A 23,984-nucleotide genomic window follows, 5' to 3' on the forward strand; every position below is an offset into this window, starting at 1 on the left:
GTTGTACTCTACTAACAGCTACCCCGTTCCACCCCAGAGATGGCTGCTTCTGATGTGATTCCTGTCACTAGTCTATAAGGTACTTGGGAATTAATTATACTGGAAATATAATAGTCATACACCTTGGCTGTTTTCTTCCTTGTAACTTACTCAGACTTGTGGATTTTGAGAACTACATGAGCTGCTCAACAAATTTCAAAGTTTTGAAGTAAATTTCCTGCTTTTCAACCAGTTAATAAAGTGAGTCAACTTTCCAAAATATTTAAACCCTTTTTTTTTTTTTTTTTTTTTAAACAGTAGCACTAATATTTATTTTTAAGAAAGAAAGAAAGGGCCCCATGGATATAGTCAGATGTTTCCTCTCAAATATTCACACCAGATTTATGAAATTTCTGAAAGATGAGAAGACAAGGAGGCTAGATGGCAGTATAGGCTAATGGACTAGCTTTTTGTAATGGGGATAAATGAAGTGAGTTTGGTGTTCTTAACAAAAAGCTAGTGGATACATTTGGGTACAAAAAATGCCAAATCCTACAAACACACGCCCAAGTAACTTTACTCGTACCTAATCCCATTTAAGTCAGTGGGCCTACTCACATAAATTTGTGATTTTGCAAGAATGAGTAGTCAATATGGGCCTGCTTTTCAGAGATGCTGATCCCCCACAGGTCCCATTGAATTTGGTTAGAGTTGTGGGTGTTAAGTACTTCTGAAAAATCAGGTTTGAGAGAGTCAGATCAGATACATCAGGAGAGGCTAGAGTTGCGTTGCTTAAGAGATATGGAGAAGCTTACCTGTTCTATCAGTTCTTCACTGTAATCATGAAACACTAAAGCCATCACACGCCACATCTAGAGTTATAATTTGTGGTGATAACGATACGTTCTCATTTCTGTCAACACCATTTCTGTAGCCATCTCTTTTAAAAACCTTTCCTGTAATAACATTGCCCCTTTGGCCCTAGCAGTTAGCCAATAGCCAGAGCCTTGGCATGTTTGTTTAGAGGAAAAATTGATTAGATGATTCAGGTATTCCTTTGGGATAATCCTGTTGATTTGCAAAGAAAAGTACAGTTTCCCTGGGCACTGTAGGAACAAACAATGGCATGTAGTTTCCTTGCTCACAATTTTTAGACCCGCCTTTCCAGCTAGTCCTGTGCCCCAAGGAGTGCTGTCCCTGCTCTCTCTTTATGCCATGCTCATGACTGCTTCTCTACCTTTCTGGTTGCTTTAACAAAGACACAGAGCTTGCCAAAAACAATCCATGACTAGCCACTCTGTTTGCAATCAGTTCCAGGGAAACCCTTCAGACTCCCCCGCTTAGCCCTGCACAATATTGCCAATTGCCTTGGGCAGTAGCTTCTATTGACTCAAGTGCCATAAAGCTTCTATTATCTCTAGTTCCATAAAGAGGCTTAATTGCTCCTTCCATTTAGCATGAAAAAGGGCGTTTAGTATACCCACAGAGTTTAACTAGGTCTTTGATTGATGTATAGATCAAGGACACTTTCTGGCAGCCATTAGCACCTTCTAGCATAACAATTTTTATGCATGTGACAATAATATCTAAAGTTTTCTGACTGTTGTACAAACATAGGAAAAAACTCTTCACCCTGAAGTCTTTACAATCTAAAGAAACAAAACAAAACAAAGAATACACCCAAAACAAAGGAAGGGCCAGGAGAAAGGATACAAAGGATACCAGAGAATGTTTCCCCCAACAATTATGCTGGCTTTTCATCAATCACATGATTTTCGTTATTTCTAATGAGCTGTCAATTATGCAAATTATTGGAACGTATAATGCTATTTCTGAACCTAGGGTTACATTCTCTTCCCTTTAAACATTAGAACTAAAACATGCCAATGCATTTTTAAAATAATTCAGTTGTGGTGAAAGATACATGACTGGCAAATCCTGGAAACGGAAGTCCTCACTATATCAACAAAACAGGTGTAGAACAGGTTGTGGTAGTAAAAGCTTCTCTGACACTGCCCCACCCACATGTCTCAATCTTGATTTGCAGCAGTGGTGGGAATGGAAAATAATTATTGCCAGAACTCATCAATTACAAGGTAGGAGAGGGGCTTTGGTCCCTCCCTGCTGTTCCTCTCATTAGGCCAACAGGAGGGAGAAATTCCCTCTCCACCCATGGCAGTCACTTATTAGGGAGGGGTCCTGAACACTTTCCATTCCCCTCCCCCCCTCCCCTTCCACCCACACCCACACCCAATACATGGGCCTGGAGGAATTTCCTCTCCAATTCCATTCTCTCTAGCAGAGGTTCCCAAACTTTTTTTATTGCATACCCTCTTCCTGATCCAGCTGCCCATGTACCCCTACCTTTCTCATCACTGATTTTGTGTGTTGTTCTTAACACTGCCTGTCTTTAGCTATCTGTCCATATTTCACTTATGTACAGATATAATGCAATGTATACAACTAAAAAAAACCACCAAAAAAACCCTAAGTTCTGAGCTCAGTTAGATTGGACAGTTGCTGGGCAACTGACCCCGCGCTGTACGGTGACTGGAGGTGAGGGCTCTGCACATCAGCATCTCTGTATCTGTGTTCTCATTGGTACATCTTCAAGTAAATTAAAACTCTGTGGGAATTTATTATAGGAAATACGGGAGTTAAAGCTTCACTTGAATAGCCTCTAATGAAAATTCAATAAATAAATCAATAAAAATCCACCATTACACAATTTCTCTCGTGTAGCCCCAAAGATACCTTGAGTATGCCCAGGGGTACACGTAACATGGTTTGAGAACTGCTGCTCTAGGGCTATCTATTCTCCTCTTTTTGGCTCAGCATCCTAACTGTTACAGGTCCCTTTTCTGCTTCCTCAAGCTCAAACAGGGAGTCCCAAAAAGAAAGGTGTTCATAAAGATAAAGAGCAGGTCTCAGCAACCCACCCACACTAAGGCACCTCATGCTACCTGTCAGAATAAGAGGAAGGAGGGAGACAGAATGAGTACTTATCTGCAGAAATGAATGGGAAACTGCCACTGAAGACTGACCCTCACTGGTCAGAATGAGAGTTGGGGCTGGGGACCTTCATACCAGCACATCCCTTGGGGGTTCTGGTGCATATTGGTCTCAGATTTAAAGTTGAGAGGATAGTTCAGGCTTGATTTCTGTTCAGTCCTTAGCCTCTCTGCTAAGGCATCCAGCCAGGACTCCACTTAGTGCTAGTTTTTTATTATTTGGTTAAGGGATGGCTGTTGACTTGGTAAACTGTACAACACACAACGATAAAGAGAGCCCCGTTGGTGTTACAAAAAAGCTGGTGTGGGAACACAAACTAGAGGAGTAATTCATGACCCGGTTACAAACACATGGCTGTAGTAATAGTGGAGATAGGGTGTACAGTCTCTGCAGCAGAAACCCCAGTTAGTTGCGGTATCAGCAACACCCCATGTTTTCCCTTGGGGTGAAAGTGTGCAGAGCACTGTTTGGAATTTTGGATCCAGATCCAAACTGCATGGCTCAGATCAGTTCCTACTCATCACTGAAATGAGAAACATGAGGATGGCAACAGTACAGAGTGAAAACTCTGCTGGGAGCTTTGCTGGCTGCAGCACTGTGAACAGTGGCAGACAATAACTCAGTCACTTTGGCACTGCTGGCAGGAATCCTTGGTCTGCAGCTAGAGATGACACCATTAGCATCATCAGGTTTAAGGCCAGCTTAGACCAGCAGATCATCTAGACTGACCTTCTGTAGGCCACCTTTAAGTGAAAAAAACAAAAAATGAAGCAGGCAGTTAATGTGTTTGCACAAAGGGGAAACATTATTAGCTGAATGAGATGGCAAGGCGCTTATGTTCTCCTGGTGAGCGTGAGGGTATATCTACATGAGGATAAAAGCCGCATGGCACAGCTGTGGCTGACCTGGGTCAGCTGACTTGGGTTCCGTCTACAGGGCTAAAAATTCTTGTGTAATCCTTGCAGGGTCCCAGAGCTGGAGCTCCAACCCGAGCACAGACGTCTACACAGCAATTTTTCAGCCACAGAACCCAAGCCCCACACTCTCGAGTCAGCTGACCTGGGCCAGCCATATTTTTTTTTTGTATACCCATGTAAACATGCCCTTAGAGCCAAGCCACCTCAGTTTCAGCCCTGCAGACACTCTGGTATCTGTAACATCCAAGCATGCTGATAACACCAACAGAATTAAGCCAGTGAAGATGTTGCAACATACATGAAAGAGAGAGAGAGAGAGAGAGTGTGTGTGCGTGTGTGTGTGGGAGAGAAAGGAGATTTTCACTGTGTTGAATGGGGCAGAGGGACAAGAACACAACAGCCATTAAGTGACGGTACATGACAAATTCATCAGGCCTACCCAGGCTGCCCTGGAAAGAAAGCTCTCGCTTGGCCAAGTCTGTCTGTAATGATCTGTATGGTTCCTTTGAGATGAAGGATGCTGTAGAAAAATAAGATCACTAGGAGAGATAGGCTCAAGCCTTGACACTCATATCTGGATTTCAAACACTTTTGTGGGATGGAGGTAGGCGCAGGAAGGGTCAGATCCCCAGGTTTATAAAGATTGGAGCCAGCTCCAGGTGCAGACTTTGAACAGTCCCAAAGAGCTGGGAGACCCAGCTCCAGGATTTTAAATTTAGTTCATTTCATTATTTTGTTCCCATGAAAATTTTGATGAAAATGAAAACAATGAGATTTTTCGTGAAAATATTTTAGGTTTTTGTTGGGGGGAAAAAAAAAAAAAAAAAAACCCTCAGCATTTTTTGTTTTACCTGAAATTTTTTGGGGGGCCGGGAGAGACAAACTCCCCCAAACTGTATTTGGACATTTCCCACAGAAATTTCCATTTTAATTGAAAACCCATTTTTCACAGAACACACGTTTCAGATTTAAAAAACAAAACAAAAAACAGTTCCAATCGTTATACAGAAAAAAGCTGTTTGCAAAATGCAATCTGAGTTTGGATTTCAAGCTCCAACCCACACCAAAAAAAATCAATATGAAAGGGGGAATTGCATGCTGGTCCCTCTAATTATTTACTCCTCAAATTCATCCTTATAATTTTAACAGCATGAACTCCCCTTTCAACATCTGCCCTATACACACAAAATTCTGCCTCCCATTAAAAGGGTCTTAGTACTATTGAGAAAATGAAATCCCTGTTATTTGCTGCTACTGTGTTATTATTTTCTATGCAGCCTATGTGCATGGTAAAGCGGACATAAATACAAGAGAGCTTAGCCATACTTTGTATCCAGGGCACAGAATAAATAGGCTCTTCAGCTGTTGCTATGCTAATGGCATTTGATTTTGTTAAATTGACTGGTGTTATTTTGTGCCTAAATAGAATCAGATATAGGTCAGTTACTTTCTTAAACTATTCCACCTTTAAAAGCTTTTTTTTAATTACATCTGTTATACATGGTGTCAGAGGAGAGAGACAAACTCCTGACTCTGGAAACACTCAATTTTACACACACACACCCACCCACCCACCCCCAATATTGGAAATGTGCCCAAACAAGGGCCAGCCACAGACAGAGTTGCATCAATACAATTACATTTATGCCAAGTGTAGCCACAGAAAGCCTCAGTTTGCAGCAGTGAACTGAAGTGAATTTCAAGCTGAGGTAAGCTCATGATTTCATAAATGGACACTCCTTGTGTACACTTGGAGTCTGGACCAGTGCAGCTGTATCAGTGGCTGAGCCTCAATTGCTGAAATCGGTGGCAAATTCCCAATGCAGATGAAGCCTTGTTCCCACTCCTTTCTGCTGCTGCCTCCACCCTAACCACTGGCAAAGGAAAAGTTCAGCTCCAATCATGAATGGAATAAGGGAATGGAAATCCAATATATTTTTTTATTATTATTCCAAATAATATGTGCAAGGAAACATGATGCTTCAAAAATTTCTTATATAGGAACATGTCAACTGCACTTGATTGTCCAATCAAATTGACAGAAATCTGCAACATGAGCAGCAACAGAGGGTGCTGGTTCAGTGAGCTGGGTTGTTCCACGGAAAGGAGAGAGAAGGTTTATCCAAATGCTTCCTAAGCACCCTCCCCTTTAGGGCTTAAGGAGCCAAAACACAGGAGATCACATGTAACCAGCACTATCAGCTCCCATGGGAAATGTCTCTATTATACACAGTAGCTAGGTAGCTTCAGCTGGAGCAGGTAGACAGGACAAGTGTGTAAGATGAGTGCCTATGGAATAAATTACTAAATCCTGATAACTGAAGTGAGAAATCAGAGGTGACTAGGAAAATCACAGCTGACTTGGAACAAACACCATCATGTGTAACAGTGCTGCCTTCTATCAGGTATTATTTCTGATGTACTGGTACATACCTATCAGTTCTTGAAGCTGTTTGCCCCACTAATGCTCTTGTCATTGGAAATACAGTGTACAGTTACATTCAAAACAATTCAGTAATCAAGTAAGCTAAGCAGGGACCATAGTAATATCATGCCCAATTCATTCCAAGATGAATCTGTAAAGAAAATACCTAGGGCCTGGTCTATGCTTACAATTTATAGCAGTATAGTTGTGTTGGTCAGGGCTGGACGCCTGCTCCCCTCTTTCTGTGGCATAGACATAGCCTTAGCCTTCAGATGTCCACCAGCCCTGGGATACAGATTCCACTTGCATAGTCAGTAGGATAGCAGCGATCAGTCTTACAACTACGGCTTCCCAAAAACTGGATCCTGGCATCAGTATCTGTTGCAGGCTTATGCAGAGTGGCAAAGGTGAAAATAAGGCCAGCTATGAGCAGATTTAACTTGCCTCCCCCGCCCCTCTTGCTTTTTTTAAATCCACTTCTCCTGGAAGGAATAAAACAGGGTACATTTACACTGCAAAACACAAAAATGTGTCAGCGAGTCTCAGAGCTTGGGTCACCTGATTCAGGGTCACCTTTGGAGCTAAAGATAGCAGTGTATATGTTCCTTCTCCGGCTGGAGACCAGGTTCGGAAACCCATCGAGGAGGATAGGGCTCAAAGCCTGGGCTACAGCCCGAGCAGGACCGTCTATGGTCTGCTATTTTTACCCCCTTAATACAAGCCCTGCAAGCCTGAGTCAGTTGACCTGAGTTCTGAGACTCTCAGCAGTGTCTGGTTTGTTTGTGTTTTGTTTTTTGCAGTGATGATGTTTTTTGCAGTATCCTGAGTGTGGGATTTAACCTACCCATCTGAGTTTGGAAGACTTTTTTCACAGTTCACTAGAAAAAGCGAGTACACTGTGGGCATTGTATTACGCCTCCTTCCTTTGCTCTCCTGAAATGATTAAGTAGTACCTTACTTAGGTGCAACTTACATACTTTCTGAGACATGGTCATAAGCAATTTATACCATTTTGGTAATATGCCTTGCGGGTACTAGATGCTGTAATCAGGGAGACGGAACCTCCTGAGCCCTTTCAAGGGTAAACCTACTGCAGTTTTAATTAAGGTAACACACAATATAGAAAGCTGGGCAGGAAACAGTTTCCATCCCATGAAAATTTTCAAGCTTTTGAAAAATTCTGATGCTGAATTGGGACCAAAAAAACCAAACCAAACTCTCAAATTTTTGCAAACCAAAAACTTGACAAAGGCTCAGTTCAGATCAACCGAAACATTTTGTTTGGTAATTTTAAAAATATTTCAGCTCAACTTTGATGTTCAAGGTATTATAATTAGATTAATTTCAAAAGAAGTCACTGCAAACTAGAACTTTTTTTGTTTTGAAAATGTCAAACTATTTTAACCCTTTCAAAATTGTTTTCATGTCAAAAAATTCTTCTCACCCTTTCCCATGAAAAAGGTTCGATTGTAATAAATCAGCATTTTCTGACAAAATATTTTGTTGAAAAAATTCCTGACCAGCTCTAGTAATACATAATTCATCAATACACGATGCATGTAGAGAGGAAAGATGGCCCAGTAAGTAGGGTGCGAACCTGAGATTTGAGAGCCCTGAGTTCAACTCTGTGCTATGCTGCAGACACTTGGGCAAGTCATTTCATGCCAAATTTGTAAGAGGTATTTAAATTCCAAAATATCTATAATAATCTAAGCCCTTACTGTCTCTGGACTTCAGCTACTCCTATCTGTAAGATTTGAATAATGGCACTTCCCTTCCTCCTAGGGGTGTTTGGAGGATAAATGCATTAAAGATTGTGAGGCACTCAGATACTACAGTGATAGGGGCCATATAAGTACCTAAAAATAGATAGGTAACACAGTTCATCCCCCTGGCTAAGATTATCACATCTCCACAGCAGCAACAAAGGCCTCCGACAACAAAAGTACAGTTAGGTCAAAAAGAAGAAACCAAAGCATCTCTGGTAGTGATCCCATTCCAGAGAGCCACTTTTGGTGACAAACACTGAAGGCTAGAGGGTCAATGACTGCATCCTGCGTGAGTCTACATGTATGGTTCTAATTTGGAGTCGTGTCCCTCCCTTTCATGAATTGTCAGGTGGCCTTTTCTTAAGTGATACTTTACTAGCTTAGCGGCCACTCCTGGCCCTGGTGCATACATAGGGTGGAAGTCAGGCAGAACTAGGTAGCCTAGCAGTACTCAGCAGTAATGGAGGTCTGCGTGTATTTATCCTGAGGGGGCCACATAAGGTTTCCATAGTGCCCAAATCCTCCCTCAGCCAGAGTTAGCATAACAGATTCAGCCCCTAGGCTCTGGCATATGCCTGGGGTTAGACATAGCAATGCCTCACAGCACCTCTAGTCTTTGTGGGGGCAACCCACCCGCCCCATGGCTGATAGTTAGCTGTAAGGGAACCCTAAAAGGCCTGTGCACCGGAAGGAGTCCTGATAACAGCTCCCAAAGATGGGTGGAGGCATAACCCCTTCCAGAGATCCCAGGTGTGCGGGGAGAATGCACCCACTGATGCACTCACCTAAGAACTGTAACATGCTTCACCCAGTGTGGAAGGGGAGAGGCCTTAGACCCAATTTCTTCCCACCTTTTTTGGCTGGCTCATATCCACATGGATACCAACTGGGGGCAGTCCTGCCTTCAGGAGAGGAGCAAGATGACCATTATTCCTGATCCCTGTGTGAGAGGCACAAGGAAAGGGTGGGGACACTGCAGGGGCCACTTTCTGGCCCTTTACTAGGAACCAGAATGATCATGAGGTGAAAGGTGTCATCAGCACTCCACAGCTGAGCACAGGGGATGTGAAAACTTTACACAGAAGCATTTGAGAACCAGAACACCCAGTGAACCTTTTGCCAGAGAATCAGCCCTGCGCTCGCCACCTCTTTTCAGAGACCATCTAGGTCAGGCAGCAGAACTGTGACAACTTTTAACGGTCGTAACTTTCAACCATCTGTCAGCCTAAGCTTCAGGATCATCTTTTGTCCTTTTACATCGGTGTTGGAATCATGCCAGGACTGATCTCTGATTATTGACGGATCCCCCCCCCCACACACACACACACCTGTCATGACAGGAAGTCAAACTAAATGAGAGCAGGGGATAGCCACAAACTATTTGCTTCAGGCAGCTGAACTCTGCGTTTTTCTACCTGCTGACTAACAGAGGGCCAAATGTAGGGTGTCTACTTCTGACCCCCAAGTGGACACCAGGGACTTGAATGAGAGATGAGGATATTTAGCCCCCTCCAGAGTTGCTTGGTGCTCTGCAAGACTGGGACCCAGGGAACTGATGCATTAAAAAGGAGTGGAGTAGGTTTTGCGTAAGGCCTGTATGTTGTACACTATTTCCTGAATCAGCAATGTCTGCCAGACAAAATACTTGTGTTGGAATAAAATAGTGTTTTTAATATTTACCTTCACTCGTGAGGAGACTTATATCTCAGAGGATGAATAATCAGGAGTGATTGATAAGCTGCCTCCTCAGGAGAGAAAAATAAATATAATCAGAGGGAAGCCTGCTTCTAGCGCATAGACACTTATTCATACTTCAGATGCTTAGTTACGTCTGCTTTTGGATTTGTTTTTTGCCCCCGAAGATTATTTTCGTACTTACGTTTTATATCTATAGCTTTAACAAGGCTAATTAAGTAAGTAACACTTAAACATCTGTGCTCTATTTTATTGTAGCTCCTGATCTTGGTTTGCTTTGTAAATTTAAGGCCCACTACTACCTTGCAGTAGTCAAAAAAATCAATGACAAAATGCCCATTAACTACAGTGGTGAAGATCAGGCCCAAGATGCACCTGGGATCCAACTCTGCAAAAGTACTGAGGACCCCTCAGAGGCAACTGAGAACACTCACCATCCCCCGATCACTGAAATCTCAGGGCACATACACCCCTTCAATACATTTGTTTTCAAACAAGTCACAAAATACTCCCCTCCCCACCCAGAAGCCATCAAACACCTACCCATGGAGGCAAAGCATAAGACTAAAGAAATACATCCTGTGCCACCATCCATCTTTGCTCCAGGTGGTTATTTCTCATATGTGATTTTGCATGCCTGGAGATGATCAGTTAGCGGAGTGATGTTACACGGATTCACGCTCCAGCCCTAAATTCCACAATATTCTGCACATTTCATATTTTTAAAAACAATTCTTTGCAGTATTTGTTCTCTCCAGACTTCAGTTCCCTCAATCAATCCCTCACTGCAATCATAAAATGATTCTATTGAGGCTACAATTATGGTACTCTACATTGCACAACACCCTACCAAAGCAAATCAGTGTTATTTGTCTAATATCGTTACCAGGAACTCCCGGTTACCTGAAATAGGGTCAGGTTGTCCTCAGTGTGTGTTAATTACTTTGAACACTCCTTCATTCACCCGTCTCAGCCATGCTCCTCCATGGCATCCGGGTAATTGCAAAGGCATTGTTCCCCGTGGGAGAGGCTGGATCACCCCCACCCTGTGTATTTGTGGAGAAGGATATTAGGAAAGAGTGCTCAAAATGGTCACAAACCAGTAAGTAACATTTAGTCCAAGTCCCTGAGGGGAGCACATTTTGACCCTCACTGAGGGAAAACCCCAATTGACAGCTTTTTCCAAAGAGGTGGGGCAGTGGAGAAAAGCAGCCAGCCAGGGTTACTGCAGGAGACAGACAGAACTCTCCCCACTCCTCTTATGAACCCGCACCATTCTCACAGGAGGGGTGGAAGAAGCAGAAAGAGCCCAACAGCTCCCTTCTCCCCTCCTATGAGCAACAGGAATAGCAGAGCACCTCTGCCTCTCCCTGGGGACCCCGCTGCAGCCCCTCCCTGAGAAAGGGGGATGAAAAGCCCTAGAAACGATAGGAAGAGCAGAGGAGAGGTTGAGGGGGCAGAACTGTCAGGGCTGGGGACAGAATTGATGTCGCTTTCATTTCTGTAAAAAGTCATAGAACCCCCACTTTTTTCAGACCACTATTTTTCCCCCTCCCAGTGCTTTAAAGAGTCTATACCATGAGCAAACCCATAGCTCTGGAGTTACTGGCCAATTCTTTTGAAATACGGAGCCCGATTAAAACACATTTTTGTAAATTCCTCTTATTGACTTTGTCTGGAATGAATTTACCTACAACAAAGGCCACTTGAAAGTTTTTTGGGTTTTTTTTTTGTGTGCACGCCACTGTTTATAGCAGTGGGAAACCTTGACTGCTCCACTGGTAGACTGAAGCTTTGATATAATGTGCAAGTTCATAGCACTTCTGGCGTGGTTAGTGATAAGGCTTTGCAAGTCAAGAAAATGGTATAATTCACATATTAACATTTTCGGAGTGTTAATTACTAAATGTGAATTTAAGTGCCAGGAAAGAAGCTGAGTGACAGCTGTACCATAGGAAATCCAGAGAACAAGCAGCAACTGCTCAAATTTACCCCCCACAGCAGCACCACAATGGGACTCAATCTTAACCTGGAGGAATACTCCCAAGGGGCAAGAGAGAGTTCTCACTGCGACCCACCTAATCCTTCACCTTTCTGCCAAAAAGGATGATAAATTAGGGCCCTTCAATAGTGTCACTGCATATGACCTATTGTATGGCCAATACCAGCAGAATATTCAGAATCTATTAGGAAATGGTTATATAGCCAATGAATTTATTTAGGTAATTTGGTTGGGGTGTCAGCAGCATGACCATTTGTTCCCAGCTTATACAATGCAAATGATATTGGAGACTTTGGCACCACTTGGTCCCAGACCATAGAAGGGACCACTGACACATTCTAGCCCCATCTCCTTTCACCAGCACCCCCTGTACAATAGCAAACTGGTAGCTTTTGCCAGCCTCAAAAAAATGATGGCCGATCAGCTGCAAGCAAGCAGCATAGCTGCACTTTAACACAGCTTTTTGGACCAGTTTGTGCCATTTAAAAATGTTCATTATTTTTAAATTTTTAAACCTCCTGTTGCACGGCAACAGCTCTTTCTATAGAAAACCACGAAACCCCCATTTGGTAAAGGCTTCACTGATTGCACACTGGTCCAGACAACCCCAACTTTGTCCCATGAGTGGAGAGAACTTGGCCAGGCCCTGAGTCTGCCCTTCTCACAGTTTAGCCGGGCAGTGGAGTCAGGCACAAACCTCAATCTCTTTTTCAGGGCTCACCTCAGAGTGCTCTGGAAGCAGTTACTTTTTCTGCCCTGCTCTGCTTCTGTCAAGCATCAAACTCCAGATACTGGAAACAACCTGCAGGGAAAGGAAGAATCCATGATACCAGGTGGCCACTGTGCAGAAAAGATTATGGATTTGAAGTAAGAAATCCCAGGATCAGTAGCAGAAGGAGCCTGCTAAAATGCCCATTGTCCTTACTGCAGATAAGAGCTCTTGGGGCACTCTAGGAAAGCTGCCCCAAATGTATTGTTAAAAAAATACAATTAGGTAGACTGCTAGGTTTGGTGATAGCAGAAGAGCTGGTTGGTTGACACAAACCAAGCTTTGTAACTTGAAGCCAGCTAAGCCAGTCATATCCACAAAGCAGTAACACAAATCATGGTTCTAGGTGCAGCATAAAAATGGCTCTAGGGTTAAATCCAAATCCTGCAGCTTCCATGGGTGCAACTGCAGAGCTATATGTGCACATGCATACACCCCCATATGTTCTTGCTCCCATATTGAATAAAGATATTTGCATCTGCACAAACAATTTGCAGAGGCTGCAAGTACAAATTGTCACTTGTACACAGAGGAGTTAGTATTTTTATACTGTGTGCACCTGCTCTTTGCAAGTGCAAACCAGCTGTACATATACATTGTGTGCATTCAACTGGAGGCAAGCTAGACACCAACCTGCCAGTGACTAGGATGTGGATGGTCATGCCAAATGGTTAGAACAGGACTTAGTAATCAGGTACTAGAGCCTGAGCCACAGGCCAAGCATCAGAGCCAAAGTCAGGAATCAGAACTGAGAGTCAGAACTGGGTTACCTAGAGTGAGCCAACCCTAGGAATAAATAGGTGTAGGAATTCTCACAGCCATGAATAAATCCTTCAAGCAGCTAGGGAACTGCTGCTGGGCTTAAGAGAATGTCTGCTGACTCTTCCAGTCAATCAGGCCATGTAGCCAATCAGGCAACCTACTACAGGTCAGCTGCATTCATTAGGTTCCCAGAGCAAAGACTGGCTCTGCTGGAGGCTGTGCTTCCAGACACAGCCTGAAATTGTGATCTTTAATTACTAGTGTTTCACACTTAACTTTGACTCAAAAAGAAGGGGAGAAAATAGCTCCCAGCCCACTCACCCTTTATGAAAATTGAGAACTCAAAGCATTTCACATCCAACACAGATCTCAGCTGGCTAACATCACTACTAAGTAGTCTAGGGGTTAATTCAAGATATCATGCAGCTTTGTTTTGTTTATTTCATTAAAACCTTATCAATAATTAGAGAAGGTCCCCAAGCCTTGAAGTTCAGGTCTGAAATTCCCCAAATGTGGAAGTAATTAGATTCAAGGTTTGCTTCAAGACCATTAGACAGATAAAGCCAAATAGACTTCAGATTCAAATCCAGATTCAAACTTCCCCTAAATTTGGGGCAGAAAGTGGGATTAGGATCTGAATTTTGCATTGTGCCCCATTCCCAAAATCATATAAGGACACATTCTTTTAATCAAAGTTAGTAGAATTATGTCAAGAATGACTTTTCCCAGACCCTTTTCATTTCAACAAAACCTAAATTTGGGGCTGAAAACATCTTGACAGCATTCCCTTTGAAGGGTACAAATATTTCCACTATATTAACTTATTATCTGGAAAACATATATATAACAAAACTGGACTCAATCCAAAACAAAGATACTCTCCAGAGTTACACTAATAGTGTATTACAACATAATGCAGCTTGCCTTCTGAAAAACCAACTTTTAATATCTAGAGAGGGGTCCCAGGTTTGACACAGAATCCCAAGGCAACCAAAATGGAGGAGTGTTTAAAATCAAGACCTGAAACAATTATACCCATATCCAAACTCCCCTGAGTTCTTGGGTAGTCTGAAATCCAGACACAGGACCAAGTTTTGCAATTAGGACCTCACTTTATACATAAGCTAACCAGACTCCCCAAACCCCCATTAGTACTCATGCCTAAAATTTGCAGCTCAAACCAATCTCTATCAAAATGTTTGGTTGAACCTGACTTTTTTTTTTAAAAAAAAAGTAAGTGAAGCCCATTTAAACACCAGTCCCAGTGTTTCACATTTCTACGCACCGCACTTTTCAGAGCTGGTAGAGAACTTAGCATGAGTAATATCTCAGATAATTAAATCCAACTACCCTATGAGCTCAGAATGTACTCTTTACAAATGTTATCAATTCTTCCACAGCACTGCTGAATTCAGTGGAGACTTCAAACCACATTCCTGCCCATTTGGAAGGTTACCAGCTGCTTATTTCCCTTCAACCTTCCCATTACCCTGACTTTTGGTATTTGAAAGAGGGATAGATTGAGTCAAGGAATACGAGAAGGCATTCTGTGGATAAAAGGCTCTTATATGCCACTATTCTTAAATACTTTCCTGCCTTGCACTGGGTACAATGCTGGAACAACCTTAAGATGGGGAAGAAAACCTAGATAAACCCTAATTACCTCATGCTCTGCATTCATAACAGATGACAGCACCTGTAATGGATTCCAGACCCCTTTTGCTACAGTCTTATTATGATTTTTTTAATTTACAAGTGTAGGCAAAGCACAAGCTATTAGGATGGGCGTTCTTCCACTCCCCTCTCTGTGAGATTATTAGATTGCATTTCACAGAGTTTTTGCAGGCACTCTCAATTATAAAGGGTTGGCTTAAACTGCCGTACAGTTTCAAGAGGCTGACAGAGTCACAAAAAAGCAATCCATGATCTCACACAGTGATCACTGCCAAGCCCTCAAAAGAGTCTCTTAAAAAGAAAAACACTGACTTTCAGAGAGGAACTTTTTTGATCACCATGCTCGCGATATGTAATAATGTCAATGAAAAAAAATAGTTCCTGACATTATAGGCTCTTTCCCTTCAGTACTTCAACCAAAAGCAGGCAGGAGAGGAATCCCAGTAAGTGGAAGTATTTGGGGAGAGAAGAAGGGACCACAAATCTCAAGCGGGAGCAGATCTTCATAGAGAGGGAGACCAGCACTTTCAAGCAGGAGAAAATTCTTCATTTCATGAGACATGATTTCCAATCAAGTTCATACATGACAAACTTCTAGATTTTTGGAAGATTGTCAGAAGTGGAGCTACCATCAAACTCAACAGTAGATATAGGGTACTATCAGAGATTGAGCTACTACAAGAGGAGGTGCTGGAATGAAGTGATCATTTAAAATGCGACAAGTCACCAGGCACAGATTTTATACATCCAAAATTTCTGAAGGAACTCAAGTACGAAGTGGCTGAGCTGCTAGTAGAAACATGCAATCTCATTAAAATCATCTATTGTTCTAGAGGGTTGGATAGTAGAAAATGTACTCATTATTTTAAAAAGGCACTAGAAGTGATCTGGGGAACTGCAGGCCAGTGAGCCTTATTTCTCTTCCTAATAAACTGGTTGAACTGATCATTAAAAATAGAACTATAAAACATTTAGATCATGATAGAAGAGGGTCTAACCTGCACAGCTTCTGCACAGGAAATCATGCCTCTTTAATCTATTAGAATTCTTTGACTATGTCAATAAAAAGAGTGAATAAAAGAGAACTGGTTGATATAATTTATTAGGATTGTCAGAAGGCCTTTGACAAATTCCCTCATAAGAGATTACTAAGGTAACTAAGTAGTTATGATGCCAGAGGCAAAGCATCATCATGGATCAGAAATCATCTAAAGGCCAGAAAACAAAGAATAGGAATAAACAGTCAATTTTCATCATAGGGAAAGGCTAATAGTGGGGTGCCTCAACTTTCCATACCACGTAATGTGGCCTTTAATGTATTTATTAATGATCTGGGGTGAGCAGGGAGGTAGCAAAATTTTGAAATGACACCGTTATGTAGGTCAGTCGAGCCTGGAAAAGACTTTGAGGATCTGCAGAGGGACCCTCAGGCTTCAGGGCATAAAACAACCTCTACCAGTTGGGGGCTAGGAGGAGACATCCCTGAGGAAGATGATTCCTGTCTATGGCAAGGCACCCTGAACCTTCATCTGAAGCATCTGGTTCTAGCCACTGTTGACCACTGGTCTCATCCAGTATAGCAAATCATATGTTCCTTTCAGTTGCATAGCAACATACCCCACAGTGTCTCCCTTTTAAAGTAGAATATTTTTTAGAATGAGAGAAACAGAAGGATTTTCCCTTCCCTGGAAAGAAATTTCTCCACCTTTTGCCATCACACTTGCTTGAAGTGAGCATTTTGGCAATGGCCTTGTCTAGTTCTTTAACAAAACTAACGTGCAGGATTCAGAATCTGAATCCATCAATCAGCAGAAAACTATCCTCTGTATTGTGAAACATCACCTGCAAAACGAGTTTCTACAGATCAGTTATTCCAGTCAGTTTCATTATTAAGCTAACAGTTCACTTGAAAGTCAATAGAAATGGGAGCACAGCAGGAAAGGGACAGGAAACAATTTGGACTTACTTACCTACACCACTCAAACTGCAGGCAAGCTAAAAATACACAAGTTCTTAGCAGGTTTGACAGTTAATGACTTAATTTTCCCCTATGTTAAGTTTACAACCTTCTTGAAATGATTGCTTAGCCATTTCAACCACTAACTCTCTTTAATGGGGACACTGCTGTTAAATATCAAACAGGTTTGAATAAGCTTCTCCCTTAACTTTCTGAACACAATAGAGCTCTGTATTTTTAACAGTAATGGGCTGTAATCAAGAGTTACTTTGAAGGCTGCCTGTGTTTCCTGCAACACTGGAAAACAGCTCCCTGCTGCTAGGCTATCTAGTAGCTGTACTCTGATTTGATTCTAGGACCTGAAAGATCTACTGTTTGTTTTACTCATTGGGGAAATGAAATGAACAAGCTCATAGCAGATGTGTAGCCAGACCTGATTTTTTGGGCAGCGGCTGTAGTTGACCCGGGTGGGCACAAGCCTTGTGTCAGGCGGGAAACGGGAGCGGATAAAAATGCAGGATGAATTGCTCAAAATCTGATTGGGTGGGCCTGCTTTCAAATCTATGGCAGTAGCTATGCCACTGGCTCATGGTGTCTGATGTATTTAATAATTTGGCTCCAGCAGACAACATGAGCTCTTGGCCTTCAGTGGGTGTTTTTAAAGCCTGCATTTTTAATGAGGATGACCTGCAAGTACCTAGCAGTAATTTCAGACTGTAGAACATGCATGAAGATGTTCCCCAGATTCAATACATACTACTTGCTAGTATGGCAAGATTCCCTCCGCATAGACATGCTCTAGTGGACATGGCAATGCTCTGTCCTCTTGGGCACAGGTTCTCTTAGTGCAGCTCTGAAGCTATCGCTTCCATAGGACTACTTGATCTGCTTTTTATTGTGCTTGTCCAGAAGCAGAGTTTCCTGTGTCCCAGCTAGCACAAGGACCCTCCAAATTAGTTACAGTGAGAGCTGGGAGAGTTTTTTTGGACAAATGGTTAATTTGCCAAAAATGCAATTTGGGGTCAAAAATTTACAAATTTGACAGAAACTTAGCAAATAGTTTTGGCCAAATAATTTTTTACCCCGGCTAGAGTTTGGAAGTATGGTTTAGTTTTTTAAAGTTTTTATTCAGTTTAGGGATAGGTTTGACCAAACTGGATCCAAATACACCTGAACTTGGGGGAGTTTGGACCCAAATCCCTATTTTGCAGTTATCTTCTCCACCAGTCCCTACTGAAAGAAAACTACAGCTAGTCCTCTTCTGCCTGAGAGGTGGATCAGCCCAATACAGGCCCTTCAGAGGGGGAGAAATTTTATTTTAAAAAAATGTTAAATGGTGGAGGAGGGGGACAGAGAAGAATCCTCCCTCCCCTGAAAATAAAATAGCCTAGTGACCAGTGGATTTTCCCCATGGTGTCTCTAGCTAGCTATTTCTAATAGGCCAGTCACCATGGTATCTTAGGCTTGGTCTTTAAGCTTTGGACATAACTGCTTCAGAAGGGGTGTAAAAAAACTCACATCCCTTACTGACACAGCTATGCTGACTTAGCTTTGTCTTTACTGGGGTTATGTTGACAGAAGAATGCTATTTTCTTTCAGGGAGGTGGTGTTCCTACACTGATGAATAAACTCCTTCTATGACAGCAGGCTGCATCTAAACTACAGCATGGGTACTGGTATAGTCTCTGAAGTATAGACATAGCTTAAGTGCCATAGTGGAGGCTGGGCGAGAACAGGAAAGAGAATTTTGATGCAAAACAGCAGATATGTGAATGGTAAAATACTAAACCACTTCAGTCTCACTCTTGCACCATCTGCCCATTCCTTTATTCCTGAATCAACTCCGCCAATGGAAAGCAACACAATAGTAGTGACTGCATGCTGGCTTAGTGACCTGTCACTTGTGTCTCCTTCATTGCAATCTGTATTGGCAGCTGTGACTGAATGGCAATGATCTGCTCCTGAACAGTCTGCATTGTGAAAGCCTGTGAATAAACAAAAGGGCCTTCAAATTATAGCCCATAATTGCACTAGCCACTACTTAGGAAACCGCTCCTCCAACAATAACAGCACATCACAGTGTGGCTGAGCTTTTTCAGCATTTGCAACATAATTTCATTCAGATTGTTTAATCTCCATCCCTCATCCTCTTCCCCACATCCTTTTTAATATAGTTATCACTTTAAGAAACACTTCCTAGTTTACAACACCTTGGCTGACATTACATCTTAAAGCCCTCATCATACATCATCACTTCTGCACTTAGAAAAGCCTCCGACCATAGCTGAGAATGCCACACTGGCTCTAGACTGAGATCCTCATGAGTTTGGCTAATATTCAGTGATCATCTATTCTCAAGAAGCTAGTACGCATCTGTCTGCAAAACTTCTTTAAAGCCATGCCAAATTGCACACTTAAAATGTTAAAAAAGAACAGTCATCTGTGATGTGCTTTATTGAGTCTATTTCAGTTATTTGATTGGTGTGACAAGTGCTGGGGCAGTTAATACATCAAGTGTTTATTTTTGGGCTAGATTCCAAAGACAGGTATAGCAGTTGTAATGGGTTTCTTTCTTGTCATTACTGATTAGCAAAACCTTTGGGTGTCTAAAAGAAAAGCTCATTCCTTATTATGATCAACCTGTTCCTCCCTTTTGATGGCTATATCCAGTGAACAGTGCCTGGATTCAATACACTCTACTGTAACCAGTACATACTAGCAAAGAACCAGAGCTGCAAAAATCAGACTGGGATCCCCCCATCCCGATCTTTGGGAAAGTTTGTTCAGACCAAGTCCATTTCATATGCATTGAGTTACTATGTAATCGGGGTTGTGATATTGGGCCAAATTCATCCCTGGTGCCACTATACTGGAATCACATTAGGGATGAATTTGGCCCATTGTATTCGCTAACCACACAGGACTGTGACACTATGTAAAAGAATGATCAAGAAGAGCAAACCTGATCTGAACAGAAAAATCTTATATATTTACACATATTTTGCCAACAGGCAGCACTGGGAAGCGAAGAGTCCAGTTTAAAGCTAGTTCAGTAAGCAAGCAGAGGGCACTAGAGTCCAGCCTTTGTGGGTGGAGAAATAACACCTGATGCGACAATGTGCTGATGATAGATATGGTTTAAAAGAGACAGCAGTGCTTCTCTAGAAAGCATATAGGATACACGGGATGCTATTTCACAGACAGGCAGAATCGTCTAATGCAGGGATTCTCAAACTGGGGGTTGTGACCACTCAGGTGGTGGCGAGGTTATTATGAGGGGTTTGCAAGCTGTTAGCCCCCACACATGCCGGTAATGGTGGCATGGCATGGGGGGGGTCATAACTTGGGGGGAGGGGATCATCAGAGCCTGAAATATTTTCAAAGGGGGTCCCAGCAAAAAAGAAGTTTGAGAACCTCTGGTCTAATGGAGGAATCACAGGGCTAGGAACTAGAAACTCCTGAGCTGATTTGAAGCTTTAGAAGACTCATTGTGCCATCTTGGAAAGTCACTGAACTCCTCATGCCTCATTTTCCCATCTGTAAAATGGGATAATACACATCTCATTTGGGTATGTAAGTATTAATACAATTGATGTTCATACAAAAGATGTAGGAGTGAAATCCTCAACCCCACCCAGTCCCCTTTATGCCAGGTAAAAGGGGCGCAGCATATAAAGGGACTCTAAAAACCCTGGAGGCTGCCAGGGAAATGTTCACTTGGTGCAGGAACAGAGGAAGGCATCCCACAAGGCTGCCTTGTGAGGACCACCTCACAAGTCCTGGAGTAGGGGGAGGCTAAGGCCAGTGGTGGGACAGAAGGGGTGTGTTGAGGGGCAGAGCCTCAGCTCACACTGCTGTTCAGCTTCTGGGTAGTGCTACAGCCCATAGGCAGCAAGGGACAGGCTAATACAACTTGGACAGGCTCCCAAGGTTGTCTAAATTACACTAGGCACAACAAAACAGCCCAGGTTGAGAAGGGCACTGAGGTGGCTTAAGCCACCTTACCCCACCCACCGGGCTAGGAATTCTGTGCTGCCCCTCTTGGAGCCACACAGAATCTCACCCCTAAAGTGCTAAACATCATTATTGTCAGAAACAGCCTCGGCCAGATCAGACCCATACAGACAGCTGGGGGCAAATCCTCTCAAGCGTAATCACTTTTAAAACAAGGGCACCTTAGCGTTAGGCACAAACGAAGCCTGTCTATTGGAGGGTAGCATCTGCTTCCTCATAACGGTCAGTGCAGCCCCTTCAATATATCAATCTAACAAAACACTAGCAGGATAGTAACTGAAAAGTTCTGTGCAACCCAGTAGCAACCTGATCACTAGTGCACTACAACAACAGGTCATAGATGCTGGTTCTTTACATCATTATGGCTGGGAATGCTGGGGAAGAACTCAAGGCTCAACTCTAAAGGTGGGAAGGGCACCACCTGACTGTTCTAACAGAAGCATTTACAACTGTTGCCTTTTCAAATCCAACAATTTACAAATCCAGGTTTTCATATGGCACCTATCATTCTGGTATCTGAGAAGACGTCTACTGCTGGAAAAATCAACATTCTTTTTTAACAGGTTGGTATCTTCTCTTGTACCAACAGTTAGAATTGCATGTAAAGATAGAAATTCCGCATGTTAAAATAAACTGCGTATGGCTTCAGCTAACTATAACATTTTCACCTGAGAAGAGAAGCAGTGGGCACAGCAGTCTATGATTTTTAACCTTCTAGTTTCAGGGTACAACTTCAGAATTAAGTTTTTGATCTAACTCAACCGTACGGTGCTCTCATATCTCATGTTAATGATTTTTAAAATATTTATACATTAGAAGAAATATACAAGAGAGATCACAGACCACCGTAATTTCACTATGAATTGATTAAATAAGAATGGAGTTGAATCTACCTTAGTGGGAAGAAGAGTACAATTTGATCGTATCCCTCAAAATAATGTAAACAAAGAATTCTCACCCATCACTGATAATTAAGTCACAAGATTGATATAGCATCTAGGGAAAATACAAACACAGAGAAGAGAAAGGACACAATCATTCAGCTGTGGCAGATCTGAATTTTGTTACAATTGCACTAGTAAGAGTGTCCTCTCCCCTCTTCTTTCTGAACATCAAGGGCCAGACTCCCAGACACACAAATTGTTTTGTGTAGGTTTGTTGGTGCAAAGCAGCCATATACGCTATGGAGCTGAGCAGTGTAAGATTCCCAGCATAAGTGTAAGACCACCTTAGCAGCTCCTTTGTCACCACCTCTGCTGCAAGAAGCACGACTAGTAAAAAGGGCATGACCAGGATGCCATTGTATGCCTCTGATCTTTGTGAAGCAGCATTGCATAAACAGAGCAGTTTGAAGGCTGCTCTAGTTACACTAGGGACTTTTGTTTTTCCATCCCAAATGGTTCTTTTGCCCAGGTCTTGCCTAGACCCAGAGGATCTAACGTCAGAGCATCTTAGCATCTAAAAATTTTTCTTTCATCAAAATAAAAAGATATCACATTTATTGTCAGAGCCTGAGTGTAAATTTGCCTAGTAAAAGACACCAACCATCATGCTCATGGAATATCAATTAAATTACATTTCTTTTCCAGAGAGTTTCCAAACTACAGTCTCTATTTTGTGTTGCATTTGCTACGTTGAGAAAGATGGACACAATGCCCTGAAAATATATTTTTTTTATTGCCCTCCTTTCACCATTTTAAGGGGCGGGGGAACACTTCCTTATAACATTATGAGACATAATTAGTGTGTAAGATTATTTTGCTGATAACGTTAACTGATCTTGCTGTTCTGGGATCCAAAATATTCTCTGTACTGAAGTGATATGTTTAACAAATATTTCATCAGTTTAAATAGGAATTTTTAAACATGATTTTCAGTTCCTCCTTGTAATCCCCAATACTCACAACTTCTGAATGCCAGATTTCCTAATATCTCAGTTATTCTACTTAAAAGAGTTGCTAACCTGCCCAATTTAAGTCCTACACCTCATTGCCTTATATCTCATGTGCTGATTTACATCTGAAGGAGTATTTTAAAATACTGCCCTTTTGACTGGGTTGAATTATATACTCTGCACTGATGTATATGATTATACAAGGTGAAAGGAAGTGGAGGATTAAGTCTAAATATTTACAAAGATACACTAAAGGAGGATAAGTTTTCAAAATGCTTGTCATTTCCCCTTAGCATCACTTCCTGGACATTATTTCCTCTGAAATGATTAGGCTGGAGAAAGTGGACCCAGGTACTTAGTGTCACAAAGGGTGAAAGCCTATCAGGAAAAGCAGGGCACAGTAGGACAGCTTCAAGGGCAAAGCAGGTACAGAGGTGAAGTTATGTTGGCTAGTCTTAGGAGCCTTGGGACCAGTAGCCACAGCTGGTACAAATAAGAGCTGTTTCTACTCCTCCCTTATTTCTCCCAGGTCAGTAACCATCAGGGGCTGATCTCAGGAGGCCTAGGGGCAGTTAGCAGCAGCTGCCACTTTACTGTTTCTGGTATATCTCACACTACTCTCAGTTATAAGCCCATTGAATCCCATGGTCCTCGGTAGTTGACTGTCATCCTCTAATAGATAAGGACTGGTAAATATCCAAGAACACTGGGAATGGATGGCAACAGTTATCACAGTGGAAGAAGAAAGCCTTTCTAAAGCCTCACTCCCTCCACGCTGCTTGGATCCATCAACTTTTCCCGAAGTGACTGAACTGGAACTGGCCCCACCACCAGAGTACTAGCCAGGTGGCATCAAACACATGGCCATGACTCCCCTGGGGCTGCGGCCTAAACTTTTCTATGCCTTGGCAGCAACCTAGCCCCAGAGAAAGTGGATCTCTGCCGCCAGCCAGTATAAGTTTACAATCAGGATAAGGCCTTCTGGAGAAGACTATCTAATACCAACAAATTGCTTCAGGCCTGGTCCTAAGTGGACTAAGGGCCAGTCTACACTACAAACACTTTGCCAGTACAGCTATGCTAGTGGAGATACAGCATATACTGGCAAAAGGAGG

The 23,984-nt window shown here is 42.4% G+C and overlaps 1 long non-coding RNA gene across 1 annotated transcript; it reads right to left on the reverse strand.

Moving 5' to 3' along the window:
• Nucleotides 1-5,507: 5,507 nt before the first annotated feature.
• Nucleotides 5,508-13,376, reverse strand: LOC137159474 (uncharacterized). Its single transcript, XR_010921637.1, has 5 exons — nucleotides 13,202-13,376; nucleotides 12,521-12,601; nucleotides 10,701-10,843; nucleotides 9,783-9,844; nucleotides 5,508-5,782 (listed from the first exon to the last, which is right to left on the reverse strand). It is a non-coding gene; the product is annotated as an uncharacterized lncRNA (long non-coding RNA).
• Nucleotides 13,377-23,984: the final 10,608 nt, after the last annotated feature.

The sequence above is a fragment of the Emydura macquarii genome, unplaced genomic scaffold, assembly GCF_026122565.2.
Source record: "Emydura macquarii macquarii isolate MOO-44397 ecotype Brisbane River unplaced genomic scaffold, CSIRO-AGI_Emac_v2 contig_1876, whole genome shotgun sequence".
Taxonomy (NCBI): Eukaryota; Metazoa; Chordata; order Testudines; family Chelidae; genus Emydura; species Emydura macquarii.